Below are 27090 nucleotides of genomic sequence, written 5' to 3' on the forward strand. Positions count from 1 at the left end.
TATCTCTCCTTCTATTTTCAGTGATAGCCTAGCTGGATATAGTATTCTTGGCTGCATGTTTTTCTCATTTAGTGCTCTGAATATATCATGCCAGCTCTTTCTGGCCTGCCAGGTCTCTGTGGATAAGTTTGCTGCCAATCTAATATTTTTACCATTGTATGTTACAGACTTCTTTTCCTGGGCTGCTTTCAGGATTTTCTCTTTGTCACTAAGACTTGTAAATTTTACTATTAGGTGAAGGGGTGTGGACCTATTCGTATTGATTTTGAGGGGCGTTCTCTGTGCCTCCTGGATTTTGATGCTTGTTCCCTTTGCAATAATTGGGAAATTCTCCCCAATAATTCTCTCTAGTATACCTTCTGCTCCCCTCTCTCCATCTTCTTCTTCTGGAATCCCAATTATTCTAATGTTGTTTTGTCTTATGGTGTCACTTATCTCAAATTCTCCCTTCATAGTCCAGTAGCTGTTTGTCCCTCTTTTGCTCAGCTTCTTAATTCTCTGTCATTTGGTCTTCTATATCACGAATTCTTTCTTCTGCCTCATTTATGCTATCAATGAGAGCCTCCATTTTTTATTGCACTCATTAGTAGCCTTTTTGATTTCAGCTTGGTTAGATTTTAGTTCTTTTATTTCTCCAGAAAGGGCTTTTATATCTCCCAAGAGGGTTTCTCTACTATCTCCCATACCTTTTTCGAGCCCGGCTAGAACCTTGAGAATCATCATTCTGAACTCTAGATCTGACATATTACCAATATCTGTATTGATTAGGTCCCTATCCTTCGGTACTGCCTCTTGTTCTTTTTTTTGTGGTTCATTTTTCTGCCTTGTCATTTTGTCCATATAAGAGTATATGAAGGTGCAAGTAAAATACTAAAAGGGTGGGAAAGTCCCCAGAAAAATATGCTTTAACCAAATCATAAGAGATCCCAAATCCTTGGTGGGAGAAAAGGGATAAAAAGAGGTTCAGAAAAAAAAAAAAAAAAAAAAAAACAAAGAAACAATTAAAAAAAGAAAATGAATAAAGAAAAATAAAAAAAGAAATATATATATTTATATATATATATATATATATGATAAACCATTTGAAAAACGTTAAAAAAGAAAAGATTAAAAGTTAAAAAAAATTTAGAAGGAGAAAAAAAAATTGAAAAAGAAAAAAAAATTTAAATTAACTGCAAGACTAAAGAATCATGAGTTCCGTGCTTTGCTTTCTCCTCCTCTGGAATTCCGCTGTTCTCCTTGTATTAAAACTGCACTCCTTGGTAGGTGAACTTGGTCCTGGCTGGATTTCTTGTTGATCTTTTAGATGAGGGGCCTGTTGTAGTGATTCTCATGTGTCTTTTCCCCAGGCAGAATTGCACAGCCCTTACCAGGGGCCGGGCTGAGTAATCTGCTTGGGTTTGCTTTCAGGAGCTTTTGTTCCCTGAATGCTTTCCGAAGAGTTCCAGAGGATGGGAATGGAAATGGCGGCCTCCCAGTCTCCAGCCCAGAGGAGCTGAGTGCTCAGGGCCCCACTCTTCAATGCACCTTCAGAGAATAGCGCCCAATTACTCCCATCTCCCTGGCTTCTGGCCGCACTCAGAGCTCACCAAGCCTGCGACCGTTTCAAGGTAACCCTGAGCTGAGAGCTCACTCCTCGGCTCTGTCTCTGTAACCAGCTTCTCGGTTCTAATACCTGCAAGCTCTGCAACACTCAGACACCCCCGGTCCTTCTGTGGCCTTGCGGGACCTGAGGCCTTGCTGACCCTGCATGGTCTTCACCCCGGTTTAGCCTGTGGAGTGATGTCCCTCAGCGGAACAGACTTCCTGATTTTGTGCTCCGTTGCTCCGCTGCTTGCCGGGAGCTGGCCCTTCCCTCCGCGGTCTATCTTCACCTCGCTTTGGATTGACTTCTCCACCAGTCCTACCTTTCAGAAAGTGGTTGATTTTCTGTTTCTAGAATTGCTGTTCTTCTTCTCTTTGATCTCCCTTTGGATTTGTGGGTGTTTGCAATCTTTAGATAAGCTATCTAGCTGATTTCCTGCTACTTCTCTGCCATCTTGACTCCTCCCCCAAGATTGGGAGTTCTTGTCACCCTGCCTCAGGTTTGATATGTGCTAGAACAGTTAACAGATCTCAGGAAAGCCCTTTATTTATTATTACTGATATTCTAAAGAATTATCAAGCTATTACTGATTTATTATAAAGGATACAACTCAGAAAGTCAGATGGAAGAGATGTATAGGGCAAGGTGTATAGGAAGGGAGGGTTGCACCCTGCCAGCCCTTCCATATGTTGACTAACCTGGAAACTCTGCAAACCTGGTCATGTAGTGTATGTTCTGGAGTTTGCACTACATAGACATGATGAATTAAACCAGGGACCATAGGTGCCAACTAAACCTCCCCTCTCTCTCTCCCTTCTCCAGAGACTGAGAGATAGGACTGAAAGCCTCAGACCAGGCTTTGGTCTTTCTGGTGACCAGGCCCTATCCCAAAGCCATCTAGGGTCCCACCGAGGGTTGTCTTAGATTAGGTGCTCCTGTGACTTAGGAAATTATGTAGGATTTGAGAGCTCTGTGTCAGGAACTAGGGAGAAAGACCAGGTATCTATTTCTCATTGTACCACATCTTCTATGATCAAAAAGAAGCCCTGAGAAAGACTGCTGCTTCTCTCACGCCTGCTGAAACATCCAGAATGCACAGAACTCTCCTTTTTATTCAATCACAGAAGTGATAACCAAATAACCCTTTTTTTTTCCCTAGCTAAGTCATCTTCTTGCTTTTCAATCTCACATTTACAACAGATAATAAAGAAGCCTGTCCCCCCAACAACCCTTTTTTTTTTTGTATCTCTCCTAGCCTTTAACACATTGCCCTGTCTATAGCATACTCCCAAAATATTTTGAACGGACTCTAAAATTAGCACCAGAGTAGCTTCTTGAAGTTTTCATTCTTTTACATATTAATAAACATTAAAAATCAACCATCACAACAATGAAGACTTGCAAAAATTGAATTCCACTTGTGTGGAATTGTGCTTAAAAACTATGCTATGCATTCTCTCTAATTCTTAAAATATGTCAAGGTATGTCTTTGTTTCCACACTTAATACATGAAGCTCAGACAGCTTAATTGACTTCTCCAGAGTGACACAGCTGAGATTCAAATATAGGACTGTTTGTAACTCCTCATGCCAGAAACTTTTTAAGAGTTGTCTATATATATGAACTGGATTTTTACAAAATGAAATAGAGTTGGCAAAAGTTACAGTGTTATTTTTACTGCCCTATTTTCTAGTGCCTCCAAAACTTTGGTACATCCCTATCCGAAACCCCATGGGTGGAGATATATTTTATATTTCTACATGAGGTTAATTTCATCTATTATAATATCCATGATGATGAAGAAAATGAAATTAGCTCTGTATCAATGTTTTTACATTGGAAAGCTTACATCTATTTAGTATTTTGCCTTAAAATTCAAGAAGAAGGGGGTATTTTCCTTACTGTACAGCTTTGTGTGTGAATACAAAATAGTAAAAAAAAAAAAAAAAAAAATAGAAGTGACTATTCACTTCTATCAATAGGGTACAGTTTTATCCCTAGAGGTTTACTGCTTATATAGAGCAATCAGTACCTTCTCAGTATTAGTGTGTGGCGGGGGTGTATAAAAACAGCAACACTTTAAGCTTTGAATTTTATAATAAAAACCATCAAGTAGCAATTTTTTATCCCCATTTTCTATCCTCTATCCAGGTGAAAGTATTTACCCTTTGTATCACTAGTTCATTACTGTCAGAATTTTACCATCAGACAATCTGTTGATTGAAGACGATAGCTTTTTGGATAAGAGGTAGAGGGCAACTTAACTAATAAATGTGGCAGAATGATATTGACAAAGTTTTAGACTCTGCATTCTAGCTAGCATATATTCTGCATATAAATGGGAAAAAATCACATAGTCTGACAAATGCTAATGTTTCATAGAAAATTCTTTCCTGAGCTCTCTATTTTGCACAGATCTGATGGGAATTAAAAAGCTCTCTCACCTCAACTGAAAATTTGATATTTAGAACTCAACTCATGTCAAATTTGGATCCCAGTTTAACCCCTGATTAATTGAAACATGTCCTATATTTCTTGTTTTTTATTGTCCTTTGAAATATGCCATATGAAAATCTTCATAAATCCATTATTTCATCATATAGTTAAATGATAAATTGGGATGGCATCAGTTTAACAAAAAATGCAGGATTTTTGTCAAGTTAAGATTAAAAATGTTTCATTATTCAATTTACTCAGCCATACTTTCTACAGGAATTCAATACCTGCAGCTTTCCCAACCCTCTGTGGAATACTCCATCATCTAAGGTATGACCTCAGAACATCTCTTGGGTGAGCATGCATGTTAAAGGAAAAGAAAGGGATTACAGAATATTAATGTTTCCCAAAATTTACTTCTCTGTTGTGGAAGAAGATTATTCCTACCTGTTTCTTTTTTATTTTTTTTAAGGTTTAATTATTTGAGAGAGAGAGCTTTGGGGCTCTCTCTCTCAAATAAAATAAGGGAGTAAGGGAGAGTAAAGGGGGGGAGGGGCAGGGAGAGGGAGAGAGAATCTGCAGCAGATTCTGCACTGATCATGGAGCCCAACACAGGTCTCGATCTCAGGACCCTGAGATCATGATCTGAGTAGAAACCAAGAGTTGGACACTAAACTGACTGTGAAAGCACCAATCAGGTGTCCTGGTTCCTATCCATTTCTATGCAAATTGCTGTGTGTCCTGCTGAAATTGAGATTCCTTCCCCACAGACATTGGCCTTTTGGCCAAGGGAGTGTGATCAGAAGTTAAATATATCACATCGAAGCACAAATCTTCAATGGCTGTTGTGTCTGTTTCTGCCAATTCTCTGGTTATTATCCCCCCTTTCTCTGCGAACTATATGTCCCAGGTAGACGTCTCACCTTCACCCTGGGCCCTTGAATAAAAGGACCTGAGAAGGGGCACCTGGGGGGCTCAGTGGGTTTAGCTTCTGCCTTCAGCTCAGGTCATGATCTCAGGGTCCTGAGATCAAGCCCCGCATTGGGCTCTCTGCTCAGCGGGGAGCCTGCTTCCTCCTCTCTCTCTCTGCCTGCCTCTCTGCCTACTTGTGATCTCTGTCTGTCATATAAATAAATAAAATCTTTAAAAAAAAAAGGACCTGAGAAGCAGAGACCCATAGCTGCTAACGTTAAACAGCAGTGAGGAATAAATGTCTGTTTCCGTAAAATCATCCTTGAGTACATTTCCCCATAAGCAGGTGTTAGTTGGGATGGGTTTCTATTAGTATAGCATTCTGAACCTATTGAGATTTGGAGGTTGTTGATTACCATAGCACAGCTGACTAATGAAAAGTAGTTGTTTGTACTTTTCACTCCAGGAAATTATGAATAGCGTGGGTTTATTTCAACAATAAAGACAAGAAAATGGTTAATTCCTTCTAGGGTTTAGAGCAGAGCATTGGGATTAATCTCATCTTAGATCTGCTCTGGTTTAAACATGGATTCATGGGTGATAGCTACTACTTGCAATTTATGAATATATGGAAATAATGGTCTATTATTTGGAACTTTATTACGTTTTGATATAAACAATGAATAGCTATTTTTCAACAATAATTGTTTTTATTCCCAAAGGCAAACATTTCCAAGTCTAATTCTGTTCCCATCAAATCTAAGAAACCGTCAACGACTTTTGTTGAACTGAAATGGAATTTTATTGTATTGAATACTTTAAAAACAAATAGAACTTTGACTATAGTTGTAAATCTTATACTATGCTTCATTTTAATATGGTTTATTTTGTGTAAACTTGATTTGAATGTAACGATTATCTGGTCTATTACACCAAATTTAAGTAAACAAATTAAATAGTTAACAGGTTTAGAACAGCTCTGCAACTATGAATATTGTATAATCATTGGGGTTCCCACTCCTTGATCTTTATAATAGCTATAAAAATAACATTTAAACACAAACTCTACCCATAATGGAATCTGAAAAGTAAAGATTTACCTCTACTTCACCCTATACTCTTGCTTTTTAGAGGTAATAGCTGTCTCTTTTCTTAAAAAAAAAAAATTCTATTTTTAGCTCAGCTTGTTACTCCCTCTGCCTGTGATCCTAAATGTCATTCTTGAACCTTGACTTCTTGATTTGTCAACTTTTGAGTTTATCAATTGACTTGTGATATGGTAAAATAGCCATTTAAAGCACTCACACCAATGTTCATCAAGCTTTGACATGCATACAGATCACCTAGTGATCTAATTAAAATACACATTATAATTTAGGACATGCAACATTTTAATCATACTTATTATTTGGTCTGTTTGAATTGGATTCCTCTGTCAACATGGGAAGAAATGATCATGTTTTAAAACATTTTTCTTCAGGTGCCTGGGTAGCTTAGTGGGTTGAGGCCTCTGCCTTTAGCTCAGGTTATGATCTCAGGGTTCTGGGATGGAGCCCCACATCGGGCTCTCTGCTCAGCAGGGAGCCTGCTTCCCCCTCTCTCTCTGCCTGCCTCTCCACCTGCTTGTGATCTCTATCTGCCAGATAAATAAATAAAATCTTTTAAAAAGAAGGACATTTTTCTTGGATATTCCTTCAGGTCCTCTTACAGTTTTTTAGCTGTAAATGTCTGCCTATTGCTTTCAAAATCAAATCTGATATTTTGAATGTAGAGTTCTAGATTCAAAATCTCTTTTTTTTCTGAATTTTAAAGACATTGCTACATTTTCTAGTTTCCAGTAATGCTGATGGAAAATGCAAATCTTATTTTTATCCTTGGAAAGGTAAACTCATTTTTCTTTTTAGATGATTGTATACATTTTAATTCATACTTGGCATTCTGAGTTTTATTAGGATGAACCTAGGATTGGCTTGTTTCAAATTCATTATGCTGTGCATGTAAAGTTCCCTTAAAATCTGACGGCTTGTGCCTGGATTTCAGTTACTAAAAATCGCTTCTTATACTTTCTTTTTCCTTCCTCTCTACCATTCTCTACTATTGAACATTTGAGTAATCTCTGAGCCCAATTCTACTGACTTTTGTATCTCTTGACAGTGAGTTGTTTGCTGTGTGTACATCTCCTAATTTTTTATTAAGCTATGGATATAATGTATAGTAAGAATGGACAGAGAGAAATGAGATTTAGGCCTGGAAATGTGTAGGTGTCTTCTGCTGTATCCTTAGTATAAGGTGTTGGGTCTATAGAGTCAGGAGGTGAGCTGAATTTGGAATTTTTGTTGCTATATTTACTCTTGATGCAAGACTAGAGTCAAATTGCTCTACTGTTTCCTTGTGTTTATGTTGAATCTGGTGTGCTGGAGAGATTTTCTTTCGTTTTAAAATTTTATTTATTTATTTATTTATTCATTTGAGACAGAGAGACACAGAGAGAACATGAGCAGGGGAGAGAAGCAGAGGGAGAGAGAGAAGTAGACTCCCTGCTGAGCCAGGAACCTGACACAGGGCTCAAACCCAGGACCCAGAGATCATGACCTGAGCCCAAAGCAGATGCTTAACCCATCTGAACCACCCAGGTGCCCCAAGTTTTTCTTGAGATTTTCTTGTACCCTTGGGCTTCATTTTTTCTTGTGCCATGGCGTGAGTATCTCTTCACATTTTTTCCTCTCCTCCAGAAATGTTATTGCATGTCTGGCTATTTTTACCCTGCTGGTGTTGTGTCTTCTCCTGATCCAGCCTTAGTCCTAAGTGGGCTTCATGTCCCTGGCTCTCAAGGGTGGAGTTTCCTCTGTGATCCTGCTCCTTGTCCCTATGCCAGCCAGCCTCTGCCTTGTATATTTTGCAGGTTTTTTGCTGGAACATTTCTTCTGCCTTTCCTCATGAGTACATATGGGATTGGTATGGGATGCTACTGTATGGAATTCTGGATGCAGGAATGTGTGTTGCCCCCTGTCAGGAGTAGGATTTTCTCTTTTACTTTTTTAGCCATAATGAAAAGTCCCCAGGGTAGTAGAATTTCCTTTGATGTTTAAGGTGTTTTAGAATTTTATTTCATCAAGACTTTTAGGCTTGGAGCTTTAGGCTTTTCTCACCATGATCATCTCTTTATTCCTCTAGTCCTGCCCATCAAGGAAGGATCTCCTCAGCCTCCCACTTTGCCCCTGGTCTTGTGCATGAGCACCAATGGAGGTCATTGGAAGAGAGTAGGAACAAAATTGCTTGTGCTTACAGCTTCCCAGGGTTCTGTTCTCTCCTGCTAACCCACATTCCGGCTTTAGCTATCATGATGGGTAATTGTTTTTCAAAATTTACTTGATAGAGAGATCACAAGTAGATAGAGAGGCAGGCAGAGAAAGAGGGAGAGGCAGACTCCCAGCTGAGCAGAGAGCCCAATATGAGGCTCCATCCCAGGACCCTGAGATCATGACCTGAGCCAAAGACAGAGGCTTAACCCACTGAGCCATCCAGGTGCCCAATCAGGATGGGTAATTTTATATGTCAACTTGTCTGGGCCACAGTGCCCACATATGTGGTCAAGTGTTCCTCTGGATGTTTCTGTGAGAGTGTTTTTGGGCAAGCTTCACATTTAAATGGGTGAACTATGTGTAAGGCCAGTTGCCTTCTACTGTATGGCTTGGCCTCATCCAATCAGTGGAAGGCCCGAATAAAACAAAAGTCTGACATCTTCTGAGCTGGGAGAGTTCTGCCATCAGAGGCCTTTGTAGTGACCTAAAATATCAGCTCTTCTCTGTGTTTCCATCTGGCTGGTTTATCCTACAGATTCCAGACTTGCCAGTCTCTGTAAATGTGTGAGCCAACTCCTTAAATTTTCTCTCTGTCTTTTCTCCTTCTCACTTGCCGATTGCTTCTGATTCTCTGGAGGATGCTGACTGATAGAACAATTAAAATAAATTTACATGGATTCTTATAATCTTACAACCTACTTGTATGATACTTGAATTTCTTCCTCCCTTGTTGTGCCACAGGTGAGTCAAAGATTATATCCCATCACTCTGAGGAAGGATCTGTCTTCCCTTGAATTTTAGGCTCTAGGATTACCTTGCAAATTCATCTTTCTGACAGGTTTGAGAAAAATTAGGATTTTTAAAAAAGTTTTTCACCACTTTTTTCTTATTTATTTATTTATTTTATTTATTGTTTTGGGGAACACAATATTCTTTCCAGCTGTCTAAATCCTAGACATAAGACTTTTCAGTGATAATCTTCTGTAATCTCTCTTTGCCTAAAAGTAGTTTTCTTTTTAAGATTTTTTTTAAATTTCTTTTCAGCATAACAGTATTCACTGTTTTTGTACCACACCCAGTGCTCTATGCAATATGTGCCCTCCCTAATACCCACCACCTGGTTCCCCCAACCTCCTACCCCCTGACCCTTCAGTACCCTCAGATTGTTTTTCAGAGTCCATAGTCTATCATGGTTCACCTCCCCTTCCAATTTCCCTGAACTCCCTTCTCCTATCCATCCTCCCTTGTCCTTCATGTTATTTGTTATGCTCCACAAATAAGTGAAACCATATGATAATTGACTCTCTCTGCTTGACTGATTTCACTCAGCATAATCTCTTCCAGTCCCATCCATGCTTCTACAAAAGGTGGGTATTTATCCTTTCTGATGGAGGCATAATACTCCATAGTGTATATGGACCACATCTTCCTTATCCATTCGTCCACTGAAGGGCATCTTGGTTCTTTCCAGTTTGGCGACGGTAGCCATTGCTGCTATAAACATTGGGGTACAGATGGCTCTTCTTTTCACTACATCTGTATCATTGGGGTAAATACCCAATAGTGTAATTGCAAGATCATAGGGAAGCTCTATTTTTAATTTCTTGAGGAATCTTCACACTGTTCTCCAAAGTGGCTGTACCAACTTACATTCCCACCAACAGTGTAAGAGGGTTCATCTTTCTCCACATCCTCTCCAACACATGTTGTTTCCTGTCTTGCTAATTTTGGCCATTCTAACTGGTGTAAGGTGGTATCTCAATGTGGTTTTAATTTGAATCTCCCTGATGACTAGTGATGATGAGCATTTTTTCATGTGTCTGATAGCTATTTGTATGTCTTCATTGGAGAAGTGACTGTTCATATCTTCGGCCCATTTTTTGATATGATTGTCTGTTTTGTGTGTGTTGGGTTTGAGGAGTTCTTTATAGATCCTGGATACCAGTGTATCAGTACATTGTCTGTACTGTCATTTGAAAATATCTTCTCCCATTCCATGGGTTGCCTCTTTGTTTTGTTGACTGTTTTCCTTTGCTGTGCAGAAGCTTTTGATCTTGATGAAGTCCCAAAAGTTCATCTTCACTTTTGTTTCCTTTGCCTTTCAAGACATATCTTGAAAGAAGTTGCTGTGGCTGATATCGAAGAGGTTACTGCCTATGTTCTCCTCTAGGATTCTGATGGATTCCTATCTCACCTTGAGTTCTTTTATCCATTTTGAGTTTATCTTTGTGTATGGTGTAAGAGAATGTTCGAGTTTCTTTCTTCTACATATAGCTGTCCAGTTTTCCCAGCACCATTTATTGAAGAGACGGTCTTTTTTCCACTGTATTTTTTTTTTCCTGTTTTGTCAAAGATTATTTGACCATAGAGTTGAGGGTCCATATCTGGGATCTTTACTCTGTTCCACTGGTCTATGTGTCTGTTTTTATGCCAATACCATGCTGTCTTGGTGATCCCAGCTTTGTACTAAAGCTTGAAATCAGGTAACGTGATGCCCCCAGTTTTATTTTTGTTTTTCAACATTTCCTTAGTGATTCTGGGTCTCTTCTGATTCCATACACATTCTAGGATTGTTTGTTCCAGCTCTTTGAAAAATGCCAGTGGAATTTTGATCGGAATGGCATTAAAAGTATAGATTTCTCTAGGCAGTATAGACATTTTAACAATGTTTATTCTTCCGATCCAAGAGCATGGAATGGTCTTCTGTCTTGTTGTGTCTTCTTCAACTTCTTTCATGAGTGTTCTGTAGTTCCTTGAGTACAGATCCTTTACCTCTTTGGTTAGGTTTATTCCCAGGTATCTTATGGTTCTTGGTGCTATAGTAAATGGAATCGATTCTCTAATTTCCCTTTCTATATTTTCATTGTTAGTGTATAAGAAAGCCACTGATTTCTGTACATTGACTTTGTATCCTGCCACGTTGCTGAATTGCTATATGAGTTCTAATAGTTGGGGGGTGGAGTCTTTTGGGTTTTCCATATAAAGAATCATGTCATCTGCAAAGAGAGAGAGTTTGACTTCTTCATTGCCAATTGGATACCTTTATTTCTCTTTGTTGTCTGATTGCTGTTGCTCGGACTTCTAATACTATGTTGAACAAGAATGGTGAGAGTGGGCATCCTTGTCGTGTTCCTGATCTCAACGGGAAGGCTGCAGTCATCCCATTGAGGATGATATTTGCTGTGGGTCTTTCATAGATAGGTGTTATGAAGTTCAGATATGTTCCCTCTATCCCTATACATTGAAGTGTTTTAATCAGGAATGGATGCTGGATTTTGTCAAATGCTTTTTCTGCATCAATGGAGAGGACTATGTGGTTCTTCTCTATTCTCTTATTAATTTGCTCTATCACATTGATTGATTTGTGAATGTTGAACCTTCCTGGTAGCCCAGGGATGAATCCCACCTGTTCATGATGGATAATCTTTTTAATGTACTGTTGGATCCTGTTTGCTAGGATCTTGTTGAGAATCTTGGCATCCATATTCATCAGTGATTTTGGTCTGAAATTCTCCTTTTTGGTAGGGTCTTTGCCTGGTTTAGGGATCAGGGTAATGCTGGCTTCATAGAAAGAGTCTGGAAGTTTTCCTTCTGCTTCAATTTTTTGAAGCAGCTTCAGGAGAATAGAGATAACACTTTGCTTTATGCACTTAATAGTCTTTGCTGTTGATTCCAATTATTTCCAGTCAGATCTTATAAATAAAGAGCAGGAAAATTATTTAATAACCAATGCAAACTATCTTTTTCTTTGCAAGTTTTATCATATGGGGACAAGTTTCATAAAACAGGATGAAGCACTAGAATGCTAATGGCTTGCTTTTCTAAAGATTATTGTAGGAATGATGCATATTTGAATTTAAATTACTAGGGCTCTGAAGTATTATCATGGCCGTGCCTTTGGAAGGCCTATAGGTAACCCTAACCATTACATCTTGGGTAAGGACAGGAAAAATAGTGCTTCCCCTGAAGAATTTGAGGAAAAGTGATTGTGTCAGTCATATGACTGAAATCACATGGAATGGCCAAGATTTCAAAGAACTTTCAAGTCAGAATAAACCTCAGAGATTATTTTCTCAACCCTTTAATTAGAGAACAAGCTGATTCCCAGAGAATATTAGATTTTATTAAAGGTTACACACAGTATATTGCCAGATTCACCATTAGTATTCTGGTCTCTTTTATCCCTGGGCTCTGCTCTCAGTGTCATCCACCATTAGACATGATCACATACGATCACAAGTTGAAACCATGCAGTTATATGAAAACAAAAGTCCCAGGGTCAGAATTCAGACACTTCCAGTGAGTGTTTGCAATGTTTCATGCATAAGCTTTGCAATGTTTCATGCATAGCTAGTTTCAAGAGATTAGAAAGTTGGTATTTCCACTTATAACTTCCTAACTTAGTTTTAATTTCTTTAACTCAGTAGGCTAGATAGGTTAAAATGTCTAGGACCAAAATCTCAGGTGAGTTGGATTTCCTGGAAACCATCTTGATTTACAGTTGAGTGGGTGAGTAGATGTTTGGCAAGTGGCCTGTTAAATGTTAAAACACTCAATTGAAGTAGAGGTGTTATATTTTCATATCTTGGTTCCTCTTTTTGGTGTCACCTCTATGGACACGCTTTTCTCTCCACACCTTTTTCATGGCTAGAATTAGAGTGAGGCACCTCAGACACACAAATCAAGAAGAGTTGGACTTGCCAGAATTCCAAGAGGAACCACCTCTTTGGATTTTGTAGCTTGGGAGTCTCTCACCCACCACGTTCTTGGCCCTTCCTTTGGCCGTTGATCTCTTCTCTGACAGTGTATGGAGAGAATGGCAGGAAGTTTCTGTCTGCAAGGCACTTTTAGCTCCAAAGAAGAGACATGTGACAATAATATCATATAGTATTGATAATATTTCAGTCAGAATGTCTTGCAACTAAAATATTCAAGTTGTGAGAATTAAGTAGATGAGATATAATGTATAGTTCAGATAACATTTTCCTGGTTATGTAACATAGATTAGCAAATAACCAATGGTTTCCTCAGAAGGATCTCACCATGGGAGGAGTCTCCTGATCTTTTTTTTTTTTTAAGAGTTTGTTTATTTATTTGACAGGCAGAGATCACAAGTAGGCTGAGAGAGGCAGGCGAGGGTTGGGGGGGGAGCAGAGAGCCCGATGGGGGGCTTGATCCCAGGACCCTGAGATCATGACCTGAGCTGAAGGCAGAGGCTTAACCCACTGAGCCACCCAGGCGCCACTGCTTTCAATATTTTGAAATATGTAGGATTTAACACCAAAAAGATATCAGTTATCCATAAATTTATTTATAAATGTAATATCAACCTGATAAATACCAACAGAATTCTCTCATTTCTCACCTGCCCCTTTGGCATGATTGAAGCTGAAGGGGCACTGGGTAGGGGAGAAAACAGTGTCCACTTGATAGGCCATGGGAGAGTAGTGTCATCAAGGTGATGGACAGGGAATGCCCTGAGAGGAAGTTGGAGCAGCATAGGGAGTTGGTATCGGTGGGGCAGTCCTGAAGACACAGTGAAAGGGATTTTAGGAAATAAGGAATTTGGATCAGAAAGAAGTCAAATAGGGACCAGTATGAGGATGCTGAATGGTGTACGGAAGAGAGATTTCTGATGATAGAAACTCTTACGGATATAATCTTCTCCTGGAGATGTGGAATAGCCTTCTCAAGTTGAGGGTTATTCTAGATACAGTATGATGGCGGAGAAGGAGGAAAAATGCCCATCACTTACCTAAGCACATATGGCAGCCTTACCTGCATCAATGTGGAGTACTATGTGCTCAAGGGCAATCACTTTCAGAAATGCTCTGAGTGGACTCTGGTCACAGAGCTGCTGAGCTCTCAGTAATCGAACTGATGAGAACAGGGAAGGTATGATGGGGAAGCATTGTCATGAGGTAAAATAATACCTCATGAAGTAAAAGGAAAGTTCTGGTTTTGTTTTTGCAGTGTTCAAGTTTGCTGATCTCTGTACTCCTGGAAAACAGCAATGATTAAGAAATCCCCCTACCTTTTTGCATTCTGGGAAACAGCTTGATGCAAAGAACCACCCTTCTCTGCATGATGTAAGTTTTGCAGTGTTCCCCTCGATTACCCTTGACAAGTCTAGACACAGCAATTCTAAATCCCCATTCTTTGTCTCAGGAAAGATTAACTGCCCTATTTCTTCTCACTGATGGACCTGAACAAAATGCCCAGGCATGTGACTTCACTAAAGTTTAGCTGGACTCTTCTCCTCCCCTCTGATCTCTGGCTTGCTCCTGAGGTTCTCCAAGGCAGTGGAACATAAAACAGCTCTTCTTTTATGGCCCCTCCCAAGAATGAGGACCAAAGAGAAAGCTTACGGACATACATAAAAGCATTCCTTGCTCAACTGTCTGATCATGCCACCTGTTCATTCCCCCACACCTGGTTGTTTGTGGTCTTGTTTATTCCTCCCCAAAAATGTCCTTTCTGTCTGACCTTTAAGACACTTAGGGATCAGATGGCCAGTGCATTCTCTAATTGCAGTAGTCTCCCCACCCCCATAACATTTTCCTTCCTGATGCCTGGACTTCAGTGTGTTTTTCTGACACTTTGTAACTCTTGTTTTCTTTTGCTGTCTGACATCTGCAGTGTTGCTTGTTCTCCCAAAGTGATATCTGAAGAGTGGCTAAAGCCAGAAGAGGGCTGCAGATACACACTGGAGACCTCTCTTCACGGAGGTGGGAGGTGACAACCGGCAGCTTGAAGTAATGAAGTCAAAGAATTTTCAGAAGAGTTCAGAAAAAGAGAATATACTTGGGTTAGAACCTTCAGGCATATTAGATATTCGAGGAAAATCAAGAAATCCTAGTACTGGTGACATTCAGACAACACAAGCGTGGGCACACCAACCCCTTCTTCATAGTGGAAAATACGTGTACAACTTGACTCCCCCAAAACTTACCTACGAGTTGCCCACTGTTGACTAGAAGCCCTACCAATAACATGAACAGTTGGTTAACACAGATTTTGTATGTTAGATGTATTCTCTACTCTATTCTTATAGTAAAGTGAGGTAGAGAAAAGTAAATGTTATTAAAGTTATAAGGAAGAGAAAATACATTTACATACTGTACTCTTTTAATAAAAAAAATCTGTGTGAAAGTAGACCTTTGGAGTTCCAACTCATGTTTTTCAAGGGTCAACTACAGAGGGAAAGCAATAAAGTAAGAAATCTTTCCTTTCCTCTTTCTGCTCTTCTTCCTCCTCCTTTCTTTTCTTTATTCTTTTTTAAATGATTAACTCCATGAATAATTAGACAATATAAAGGAATCCTTAAGCAGCAGTTATGATACAGTGGAAGGAGCATAGAAAATATAGATATTTGGAATCTTCTACTTTCACAATAGTTACCACTTTGACACTAAAAGTCATTTTATGTATTTGACAGTTAAATGAAGGGAGTAGAATTGGTATTGTGAACAGAAGCATCTAAAATGAAGTAAAAATGTCAAGAGGCCATATATTGGAGCCGGGGGGCCCTGAGCAGGTTAGGCTTATGCTCAATCGTACTTGGATAGAACATGAACTTTTTAGACTGCCAACCACAAATAGCATATCCTGTTGGTATTCTCAGAATGAGATTTATTTTGCCATACTCCAGCCTAGCAGTTAGCATAGTAACCTGGCCTATCTACCTATGTCTGTCATAATTTTTCCAAAACAACTTACACAAGCATTTGGTTTTGCCTTTATAAACTCTTTCTCCTCCCTCCTTGCAGCACATTTAATTTTCCTTCTGAATTGCTGACTCACTGATTCAAATTCCTAAAAACCCCAAATAAACTTTAGGTTTGCTTTATTGCCTAGGTCTTTCTTCTTCAAGGTATTATCTGTCTAAAAATCTAAAAATCCAAGTTCTGTTTTATCTTCAGCAGGATTCACTGGCTTTCATAAAATATGAAAAGGCTGCTGTCAGAGCTTCAAAGATGCAATACAGAATGTTATTGAAGTCAAGTCCTTAAAGAAAGCTTTGGAAGAAAATTATTCTAAGGACAAGTAACATAATGATTATGATTATGATACAAGTAAATGATGATGTGAAGTAATTATCTGAAATGAGCAAACATGAAAAGAAGCCATAATATTGGCAAACCAATAAATCATTTAAAAGAAAAAAAAAAAAAAAACAGCCAAGATGGAACTTGGGCCCAAATGAGTGCCCATTCCAAATTTTCCATCATTGCCTTCTGAAAAAGACTTTGTAGTTCCCCCTGAACTCTAGAAGACACCAGCTGACCCCAACATAAAAACATTAAGTGAACAACAACAACAACCAAAAAACAAACAAAAAAGAGAGAGAGAACGTCTGAAAGCCCTGTTAGCAGTAGGAGTGATGGGGAAGAAAGATATGAAGAAGAAAAATTTTTACCATCTTTCCTGCCTGAGGATAGTGATTTGACAGTGGTGATGGCTTCTTCATTGGGAAAATTATTGTTCATATCGAAAGAGGGAAAGTGGTTGCCATTCTTCAGTTAAGGAACAGAGAAGCCCCAAAAATCATTACCCTAAAAAGACATCCTTGAAGCCTATGGAGTTAGAGGAAATGGTAAAAACTGTTCAAGGATTGAAGACAGGAAGTCTGAATCCATGCTTTCCTCTTCTTTCTCAGGATCCAAGAGCTCTGGAAAGACATTATGGGGAAAAACTGGCTCTGAATAGCAAAATGGCAGTTTGTCCTCAAAATAAACTTGAGTTCAAGAATCTGTCTCTTTAGGGGCACCTGGGTGGCTTAGTGGGTTAAAGCCTCTGCCTTCAATTCAGGTCATGATCCCAGGGTCCTGGGGTAGGGTCCCATATAGGGCTCTCTGCCCAGCAGGGAGCCTGCTTCCTCCTCTTTCTCTGCCTGCCTCTCTGCTTACTTGTGATCTCTGTCTGTCAAATAAATAAAATCTTTAAAAAAACAAGAAAAGAATCTGTCTCTTTAAAAATAAACAATTGCAGCTCATGGTTTATGGGAAGCAAGCAGGAGTTGCTGTTCTTTCGAATAACAAATTAGAATTGTTGTTTTTGGGGAAGAATGTACATTTGATGAGTGATTAGTGAATTCTCTATGAACATTTCCCTCTAAAATTTTTTTTTTACTAACCTTTAATTTATTTTTTATTTTTTATTAACATATAATGTATTATTAGTCCCAGGGGTACAGGTCTGTGAATCATCAGGCTTACACATTTCACAGCACTCACCATAGCACATACCCTACCAGTGTCCATAACCCAGCCACCCTCTCCCTATTCCCCTTCCCCCCAGCAACCTTCAGTTTGTTTTGTGAGATTGAGTCTCTTATGGCTTGTCTCCCTCCGGATCCCATCTTGTTTCATTTTTACCTTCCCTACCTCCCAACCTGCCCCCCCCCCCGCCCCACATTGCCTCTCAAGTTCTTCCCATCAGGGACATCATTGCAAATGGCAAGATTTCATTTCTTTTGATCTAGCTTATTATTTAAACATGTATTTGACTCAGCCTCTTTGGAGTAGTCCTGGAAATAAGTTTGTTTTGTCTCTGTTTTCTTTTTTAAGTGTGTTCAAGTTACATTTATGTAAGCCTTTCACAAACCAAGTATATATTTAAACTCATTTTCAGTAATGAAAATGAAATGATTTTGGATTCATAATTGTCTCCTATTTTTCATTTGTTTTTATCATGAAATACATTTCACTGGTTCAACTCTAGTGTGTTTGCCTTGAAAATAAATGTCAAGATAAATACAAAGTAATAATAGAAAATTATTTGTAGGAAATTATAGCAATTGAAAACAGATCAACTTTAGGGCCTCTGGGTAGTTCATTAGGTTAAGCATCTACCTTCAACTTAGGTCATGATCCCAGGGTCCTGGGATGGAGCCTCTTACTGGGCTCCCTGCTCAGCGGGGAGTCCTCCTCTCTCCTCCCTTTGCCTCTCCCCACTGCTTGTTCTCTCTCTGTCTCTCTCAAGTAAACAAAATATTTAAAATAAAATAGAAAATAGATGACCTTTGTTAAGTTATGCCTGTTAGCCAAACTAAGATAAACTGTTATTATGGGAAAAAAAAAACTTTTATTATGGGTATACAGGTAATAAATTATACCAATAAAAATTATTTTTAAATGTAGTTTAAAAAATAAAATAAATAAAATAAATCCCTCAAGAAATCTCAAATGTTGGCACCAGGCATTTAGCACCGATGCCTCTGTGAAAAGATTTATGTTTGCAAACCATCTGTCAGTGAGTAACTACTTTCTCTTGGAGTGATTGGGTTAGTTTATTAAAAACTTGTAGAACGTTATTTTTTCCTTTTATGCAAACTCCCATAAAGAAACTTAACTACAGGTAATTTGACAAATGAAATGGTAAGTATCCTTTTATCACCATAGGAAGAAATGGTTTTATCACCACAGGTAGTGAAAGACAGCCATTGCCAGAAAACATGTAACTTTTGCATCTAATCAGTCAGAGCACCCATTTTAAAGTGCATTTAAATGAAAGTGGAAACATATTTATCAAAGCAGCCCAATGCCAATTTTCAGGAGAATTTTACAAAAGCAGCGCTTTCATCAGATTATCAAAGGCAAGTGAGAATTGCCCTTTTGGACTTATAAAGGAGAAGAGAGAAGGAAAATTGACTTATATGACTAGCATCATTAAAATTAAGTAGGATGTGAAAATATTTACACAGAGTAAATGCTGCAAGTAAGTTAGCTATTTCAAATGTCTTCAGTTTGCACTGGCCCAACTCTCAGTGCTAAATCTTGACATTTTGACTTAGATTTGCAATTTTTTATACCCATCTTGTACAAAAACACTCAGCATACAGTTAGCTATTGATGCGTATTTATCGAGTGTTAACAATCATCCGGGAAGTGTATTAAGATTTTTATTACTTAATCTTCAACTCCATAAGATGGCCACCATATTAAGAGGAAGAAATCAGGGCACAGAAGGTACAACTCGCTTACTCAACTTCCAACAAGTACTAAGTGACAGATTTGGGATTCACACTGTGAGCTCAACTTCAAGCCTGTGCTCTTAAACTGCCCTGCCTCACAGTCATAAATCTGGAAATTTTAGGAAAGACCATTACAGAAATTAACCTCACTTGTCCCTTTTCCTTTTTTTTTTTTTTTTGCTTTCTTTTTTCCTTGTACTCTCCCTGTACTTCTCCTTGGATAGCTTTGCAGCAGTAGGGAGATTTGTTAACAGGAGGGTGTGACATTTATTATTTAAATTTCCCCTTGACAGCTGGCATCAGGAAAGTGCCATTCTACTCTATATTTTTGACCTCTAAAATCTGCTTTTGGGGAGTTAAAAAGATAAGCATTGTTGCGGCGCCTGGGTGGCTCAGTGGGTTAAAGCCTCTGCCTTCAGCCCGGGTCATAATTTCGGTGTCCTGGAATGGAGCCCCACATTGGGCTCTCTGCTTGGCAGGGAACCTGCTTCCTCCTGTCTCTCTGCCTGTCTCTCTGCCTACTTGTGTTATCTGTCAAATAAATAAATAAAATCTTAAAAATAAAAAAAAAAAAGATAAGCATTGTTAAAAAATCCCATAGCCGGTTCCTTAAGTCAAAATTTCCACTCATGCACTAACCTGCTAAGTAGTGGCTCTAGTAAGCTTACACTGTGTTTAGAGCAGCATTCAAAACATACCACAGCTTCTCCTGGTTCAAGAAGAAACCAATTTAATTTCATGTTAATTTAGCAGAAAGACTTTGCACACTCAATAGTCACATGACCAGATTGCTTAACTGTCGGAGGCTTTCTTAACCTTTCCTGTCGATAAATTATAACTAAGATCCTTTCTTTTCTGAGAAGAAATTATGCACATAAATGAGTTTTAAAGTTAAACTATTCTTTGTCAGAATAGATATGTTTGATTATGAGAAACGTTTCTCTTTATTTCAAAAGATTTTATTTACTTATTTGACAGAGACACAATGAACACATGCAGGGGGGAGTGGAAGAGGAAGATGCAGGCTTCTTGCTGAGCAGGGAGCCTGATGCGGGGCTCAGTTCCAGGACCCTGGGATCACGACTGGAGCAGAAGGCAGAAGCTTAACACCTGAGCTACCCAGGCGTGCCTGGAAACATAGTTTCTTCACATGCTGTGTTAATTAAAGCCAGAGAAAAGCTCATCACACTTCTGGTTATCTGAATTCATCTTTACTCATTTATGGATTTATGTATATTTTTGTTCTGTAAATCTCAAATGTCTACTACTGTTGCTGATACTAGAGTTAGAGTAGTTAACAAGGTTGATCATAGATCCAGCTTCTATAAGGTTTACATTTGTTATTTCTGGAGGATATTTTTTTCCTATTAAAAATTCAGTAGGAAGCAATTTATCATTGACTCGCCCAACTCTATGTATAATTATAGCTGTCCATTCAGAAGAATTTGTGAATTACTATCAATGTTAGAGAGTCTGGGTAAAAATAAATAAATAACCTGTGTTGACCTGTGAGAATGTCTTCAGATCAGGGTACCTCAGGGGGCAATCAGTTACATAATTAGGTTCATATGCATTTCACGATCATTAGATCCTGTACCAGGTTAAGTACGTAAGTAACATTATTGAATATGTTGCTGTGCTTTCACGGATTTCTTTTAGTTGATACTTCACGTAAGTACAACCTAATCCATTATCACATAAATTCCATCTTGTATTTATAAGAAAGCAGTCACATAGAACTTTATCAAGGCTTTTATACTTCTTTAAAACCTGGAAACTTGGAAAGATGTGATTACTTATTCTTAAGCAAAAGTACTTCAAAAGGAGGAAGGAATCATAATTATCCAAAGTTTGCAAACTGTTTTCCCCAGATTTACATGATTTTTTTTTTTTTAACTTTTAGGATGAAGTTAGTGTTTTTGCATAAGTACTACGTACTAAGCTGGGAATTCAAAAGTTCTTGAAAATTGTAAGTTTAAAAATTAATCCATATTACTAAAATGTAACCATTTTCAACATCTGTGGAATATCAAGCTAGTTGAATATGTTCATCTGTGTCTGTGTACAAGTGGGCAGGTAAATGGACGGATGGAAAGAGGAGCAGAAGCTATTTTGTAGAAATTGAATTACAATACAATTATTTAAAATATTTAACTTAACTATACTTGAACTTACCAAAAAATGAAATGGGAATGAAGCTAGCAGTGCTGAACTTTAAATGTGTTTCATAAACACAAATATTCATTCTTTTTAAAAACTCTTTATAATTAAAGGTAAAGAGTTAAAATATACTGAGATCGGTATAATTTTAAGTTTCATTCTTAGGTAGTATCAGTTTAATCCTGCCATTAAAGATGAAAGTAACACATCTGTACTCACCTCTTTCCTCTTAGATTTTGTAGCTATTTCTGTTTTGTAAACATATTTAAAATCTGCATTTACTTCGTAACCGTAATCTCTGTACTTGTTTTATTTTTGTATTTTGGATTTAATGGATCCACTGCCCTTCCCCACTCACATTCATAATATTTGAGGGACTTTTAAAACACCATCTCCAGTTTGGCTGGGTTTCATTGTCATAGGAATTTTTTTTAATGCCTTTTCAGTTAAGACTCACAGATGATACAGTGTTGGGATTTCTGCTTGCTCTTAAAATTTTATAATTATCTATTTGTGGCTTTTTTTTATTCGTAAGAGGATACTGAGCACTCATTACTGTGTTAGACTAAGTGTACAGAAGATGTACACTTTGAAATTCCTGACCTGGGAAACTTTAAAGTTGAACAGTTGACCATATACTATACTAAATACAGTAGAAGTTATGTCCCGGATGTTGTATGGATTTTCAAAAAGGGAAGAAGTGTTTGGACAGAAGCACAGAGATGAGAAATAGTCATGTAGAAGTATCATCAGAATTTCGACAGTGTTGGGAGTACATGGTAAGACCCAGAAAGATGGCTGAAAGTCAGGGGCAGAAGGTGTAGACCAGTCCCTAAAGGTCTTGAAACCCAAACTTTCTTCATAAGCAGGTGTATCACAAAACTGTGTCCATCAATTCCAGCTCCGCTCCTACCCCACCCTGAGTTGTATGCTGTCGAAATTCAACTGCCTTTTGGCACGGAGTATTACATTTGTCCTTTTTTCACGGCATTTTTAAGTTGGCTCTATCACAGAGTTGACTTTTTCAGGAATGGCTCTGATAACACACATATTCCCTAAAAAAAAAAAAAAAAAAAAAAAGACACACGTTTGACAATGTCTGCCAGTTGCTTTTGCACTGGAGAACAATTTGGCTACAAATAATATCACAATTTCACACCTTCTTTCTTTCAATATCTACTCTACTATTTTCAAGCAATAGATTTTGCTTTATGGAATGGTGAAGACAGCTTAATGTTAAGCCCTTACAAGTGACTTGCTTCTTCTCTTAGAATACCGAAGAATTTTGTCTGTTATATCCTTTAAGATTTATCGGTGTGTGTGTGTGTGTGTGTGCATGTGCACATGCACGCGTGCGTGTATTGGGGGGTTATGAATTTCTCTAAGTTGTCATCTCTCGTTTTTTTTCCTGAAAATAAAAATGTGTACCCTTTCATTTGTGATTTCAGTTCTTTATGTACTCTGGGAATATTTTGCTGGATTATATCTTGGATAATTGTCTGGTTTATTTGTTAACCTCTTTATTGTTAAGTATCATCATCTGGCCTTTTTTAAAATTCATTGTCTTCTAATTAATTATATATTTCTCTCTTCCCTTTACACTCCTGTTAAATCAATATGCCAGGTGTTTTTTGTTTTTTGTTTTTTTTTTTCATTTTGAAACCTTTCTTTCTGGTTCTAATTGTTTACTTACCCTGTTTTGACCTTGTTTAGAATCTTTATTTTCCCCTCATCTTTAAATTCCCCACTTTTATATCTTTGCATTGACTTGTCATCTTGTCCCGGAGCTCTTGTTTTGTTGAATCTAGTTGCTTAAATTCTGTAGCATGAGGACTTCTCTATTCCTTGGGTTGTGTTCAATTTCAAACTGGGGGTGGTTGCGTTATTTTGTCCTGTTTTTGTTTTACTCAGTGTATTTATACAGTGACTGTGCCTTTTTTCTGCGCCTATCACTCTTGTTTCATTTGGGATTTATATTCTTACCTCATCATATTTTACTATAGGTGGGAATTTCCTCAGACATCCTTTGTCTTTGTCTTGCTGTGGTAGCTGAAATATTCACTCACCTTGGCCCTGGAAGAAGATGTCCACTCCCCAGTCCCTAGAGCCTTTGGATATGTTACTTTAAGTGTCAAAAGAGCCTTCAGGAAGGGAGCAAGTTAAGGATTTTGAAGATAAGACCCAGATTATTTCTGGATTACCTGTGTGGCACTGGTATAATTGAAAGAATCCGTAGAAGAGGGAGTAGGAGAGTGATTCACCAGAGAAGCAGTGGAAGCAGATACAATGGAAGCAGATGTTGAAATGATGTGTTTTATAGACGAGGGGAGGGAACTAGAGCCAAGGAATGCAGGCGGCCTCTAAAGCCTGGAAAGGAAAAGAGATCCGATTCTCCTCTAGATTCTCTAGACTGAACCGATCTTCCTAACACCTTGATTTCAGGCTCTGAGATCCGCATGGGACTCTGACCTCCAGTACTATAAGAATAAATTTGTATTTGAAGCCACTAAATTTGTTCCACTTTACTATAGCAGAAATAGGACATGGATACAGTAAAGGATCCTTAGGACAATTCTTTCTCTTAGATCTGGACATCATCTGAACCATTTTACTGGTGGGTGAAATTATTCTTTTTTTTCCCCTTCCTAAGAGTATTGACTATTAAGTTCATAATTCTCCTTAGCCACTAGCCTGGTCAAGGAAGCAGTTGTGATTATTCATTGATTATATATTCTTTTTATCTCTGTCTGTCAATCCCTTCCTGATGCCCTGCTCTGTGGACATGTGTTTTAAGGGGCATGACTTCTCTCTTTAGGAATGAATTCTGTCATATGTACCTACCATACTATGTTTGCCCATTCTTCTTGAGTTAGAAACTAAACTAAACTAAAATTACAGCTCTTTGCTAGTATAGATAATGGTATAGGTATAACTCTGTAACAATCCCTTTATGGAATGAGATTATAGGTCATGGGTTAGATGCTTATTTAATTTTGTAATAGTTGACTAACTGTTCTTCCACATGGCTGCATAAGACATTTTAGATCATGAAGATTCTTTTTTTTTTTTCTTAACCTGTATCCTTATAATCCTTTGTATAGTTTGACCTAATTTTTACCGGTGTGTCCATGTAAAATAGTATTTAATATTTATTTTCATTTTTTTCTGATAGCTAACAAGGCTGAATGTTTCTGGGTGATTGTGCCTGCCATTCAGTAGCTCAAAAGGCTGAGTCCCTAGTTAGTGAGGGGTATGTATAGAGACGGCTCCTACTAAGGCCAACGGAGACTGAAGGAGACATAGATCTTGGCCTGGTCCTAGTACAGCTGATAAGGTGGCAGTAAATGCAGATTATCCCTAAGGGAGGGGGTGTATGCAATGGTGAATGGGAGGTGGGATGGAACCCAGACTTATACCATGATCAGACCCTGCACAGAGCCCAGCTGTTTCCAGACGACACAGACTGGGACCTGGGACAGAAGCTTGGAAAGTGACACCTTCAGGCTTGACAAGAATAGGGCCAGGGAATGTATTCAGGGACTTTCTCTTTCCCCAAACCTCTGGGAAAATAATTAGTAAAAGAGTAGCAAAAGAGTGGCTTATTGGGTGGAGGAGTCAAGATGGCGGAGAAGTAGCAAGCTGAGACTGCTTCAGCTAGCCGGAGATCAGCTAGATAGCTTATCTAAAGATTGCAAACACCTGAAAATCCATCGGCAGATCGAAGAGAAGAAGAACAGCAATTCTGGAAACAGAAAAACAACCACTTTCTGAAAGGTAGGACCGGCGGAGAAGTGAATCCAAAGCGACGGGAAGATAGACCCCGGCGGGAGGGGCCGGCTCCCGGCAAGCGGCGGAGCAACCGCGCACAAAATCAGGACTTTTAAAAGTCTGTTCCGCTGAGGGACATCGCTCCAGAGGCTAAACCGGGGCGAAGCCCACGCGGGGTCAGCGTGGCCTCAGGTCCCGCAGGGTCACAGAAGGATCGGGGGTGTCTAAGTGTCACAGAGCTTGTGGGTATTGGAACGGGAAAGCCGGCTACAGAGACAGAGCCGACAGTAAGCTCGCAGCTCCGTGTTACCTTGAACCGGTCGCAGGCTCGGTGAGCTCGGAGCGCGGCCGGAGGTCAGGCAGACAGGAGTAACTGGGCGCTGTTCTCTGAGGGCGCACTGAGGAGTGCGGCCCTGGGCTCTCGGCTCCTCCGGGCCGGAGACCAGGAGGCCGCCATTTGTATTCCCGTCCTCTGGAACCCTACGGAAAGCGCTCAGGGAACAAAAGCTCCTGAAAGCAAACCCGAGCGGATTACTCACCCCGGCGCCGGGTAAGGGCGGTGTAATTCCGCCTGGGGCAAAGACACTTGAGAATCACTACAACAGGCCCCTCCCCCAGAAGATCAACAAGAAATCCAGCCGAGACCAAGTTCACCTACCAAGGAGTGCGGTTTCAATACCAAGGAGAGCAGCAGAATTCCAGAGGAGGAGAAAGCCAAGCACGGAACTCATGGCTTTTTTCCTGTGATTTTTTTTAGTCTTGCAGTTAATTTAATTTTTTCTTTTTCATTTTTTTTTTCTCACCTTCAGGTAAAATTTTTTTTTAACTGTTACCTTTTTTCTTTTTTAACGATTTTTTACTAGTTTATCTAATATATATATATATATTTTACATTTTTCTTAGGTGTTTTCTTTTTTTAAAAATTCTATTCTTTTCTTTTTTTTTTTCCTTTTTCTTTTCTTTTTGTTTTTTTTTTTTCTTTCTTCCTTTTTGAACCTCTTTTTATCCCCTTTCTCCCCACTCACGATTTTGGATCTCTTCTAATTTGGTTAAAGCATATTTTCCTGGGGTTGTTGCCACCCTTTTAGTATTTTACTTGCCCCTTCATTTACTCTTATCTGGACAAAATGACAAGACGTAAAAATTCAACACAAAAAAAAGAACAAGAGGCAGTACCGAAGGCTAGGGACCTAATCAATACAGACATTGGTAATATGTCAGATCTAGAGTTCAGAATGACAATTCTCAAGGTTCTAGCCGGGCTCGAAAAAGGCATGGAAGATATTAGAGAAACCCTCTCGAGAGATATAAAAGCCCTTTCTGGAGAAATAAAAGAACTAAAATCTAACCAAGGTGAAATCAAAAAAGCTATTAATGAGGTGCAATCAAAAATGGAGGCTCTAACTGCTAGGATAAATGAGGCAGAAGAAAGAATTAGTGATATAGAAGACCAAATGACAGAGAATAAAGAAGCTGAGCAAAAGAGGGACAAACAGCTACTGGACCACGAGGGGAGAATTCGAGAGATAAGTGACACCATAAGACGAAACAACATTAGAATAATTGGGATTCCAGAAGAAGAAGAAAGTGAGAGGGGAGCAGAAGGTATACTGGAGAGAATTATTGGGGTGAATTTCCCCAATATGGCAAAGGGAACGAGCATCAAAATTCAGGAGGTTCAGAGAATGCCCCTCAAAATCAATAAGAATAGGCCCACACCCCGTCACCTAATAGTAAAATTTACAAGTCTCAATGACAAAGAGAAACTCCTGAAAGCAGCCCGGGAAAAGAAGTCTGTAACATACAATGGTAAAAATATTAGATTGGCAGCTGACTTATCCACAGAGACCTGGCAGGCCAGAAAGAGCTGGCATGATATTTTCAGAGCACTAAACGAGAAAAACATGCAGCCAAGAATACTATATCCAGCTAGGCTATCATTGAAAATAGAA

At 38.8% G+C, this 27090-nt stretch overlaps 1 protein-coding gene and 1 long non-coding RNA gene across 6 annotated transcripts in view; both read left to right on the top strand.

Annotated features, from left to right (window-relative positions):
• LOC131832573 (protein FAM170A-like) overlaps positions 1-27090 on the top strand; it is a 247044-nt gene that overhangs the window by 200336 nt on the left and 19618 nt on the right. The window lies entirely within an intron of this gene.
• Positions 24-15390, top strand: LOC131832577 (uncharacterized). Its single transcript, XR_009354112.1, has 4 exons — positions 24-1610; positions 4298-4351; positions 14209-14324; positions 14875-15390. It is a non-coding gene; the product is annotated as an uncharacterized LOC131832577 (long non-coding RNA).

Source organism: Mustela lutreola, chromosome 5 (genome assembly GCF_030435805.1).
Source record: "Mustela lutreola isolate mMusLut2 chromosome 5, mMusLut2.pri, whole genome shotgun sequence".
Taxonomy (NCBI): Eukaryota; Metazoa; Chordata; class Mammalia; order Carnivora; family Mustelidae; genus Mustela; species Mustela lutreola.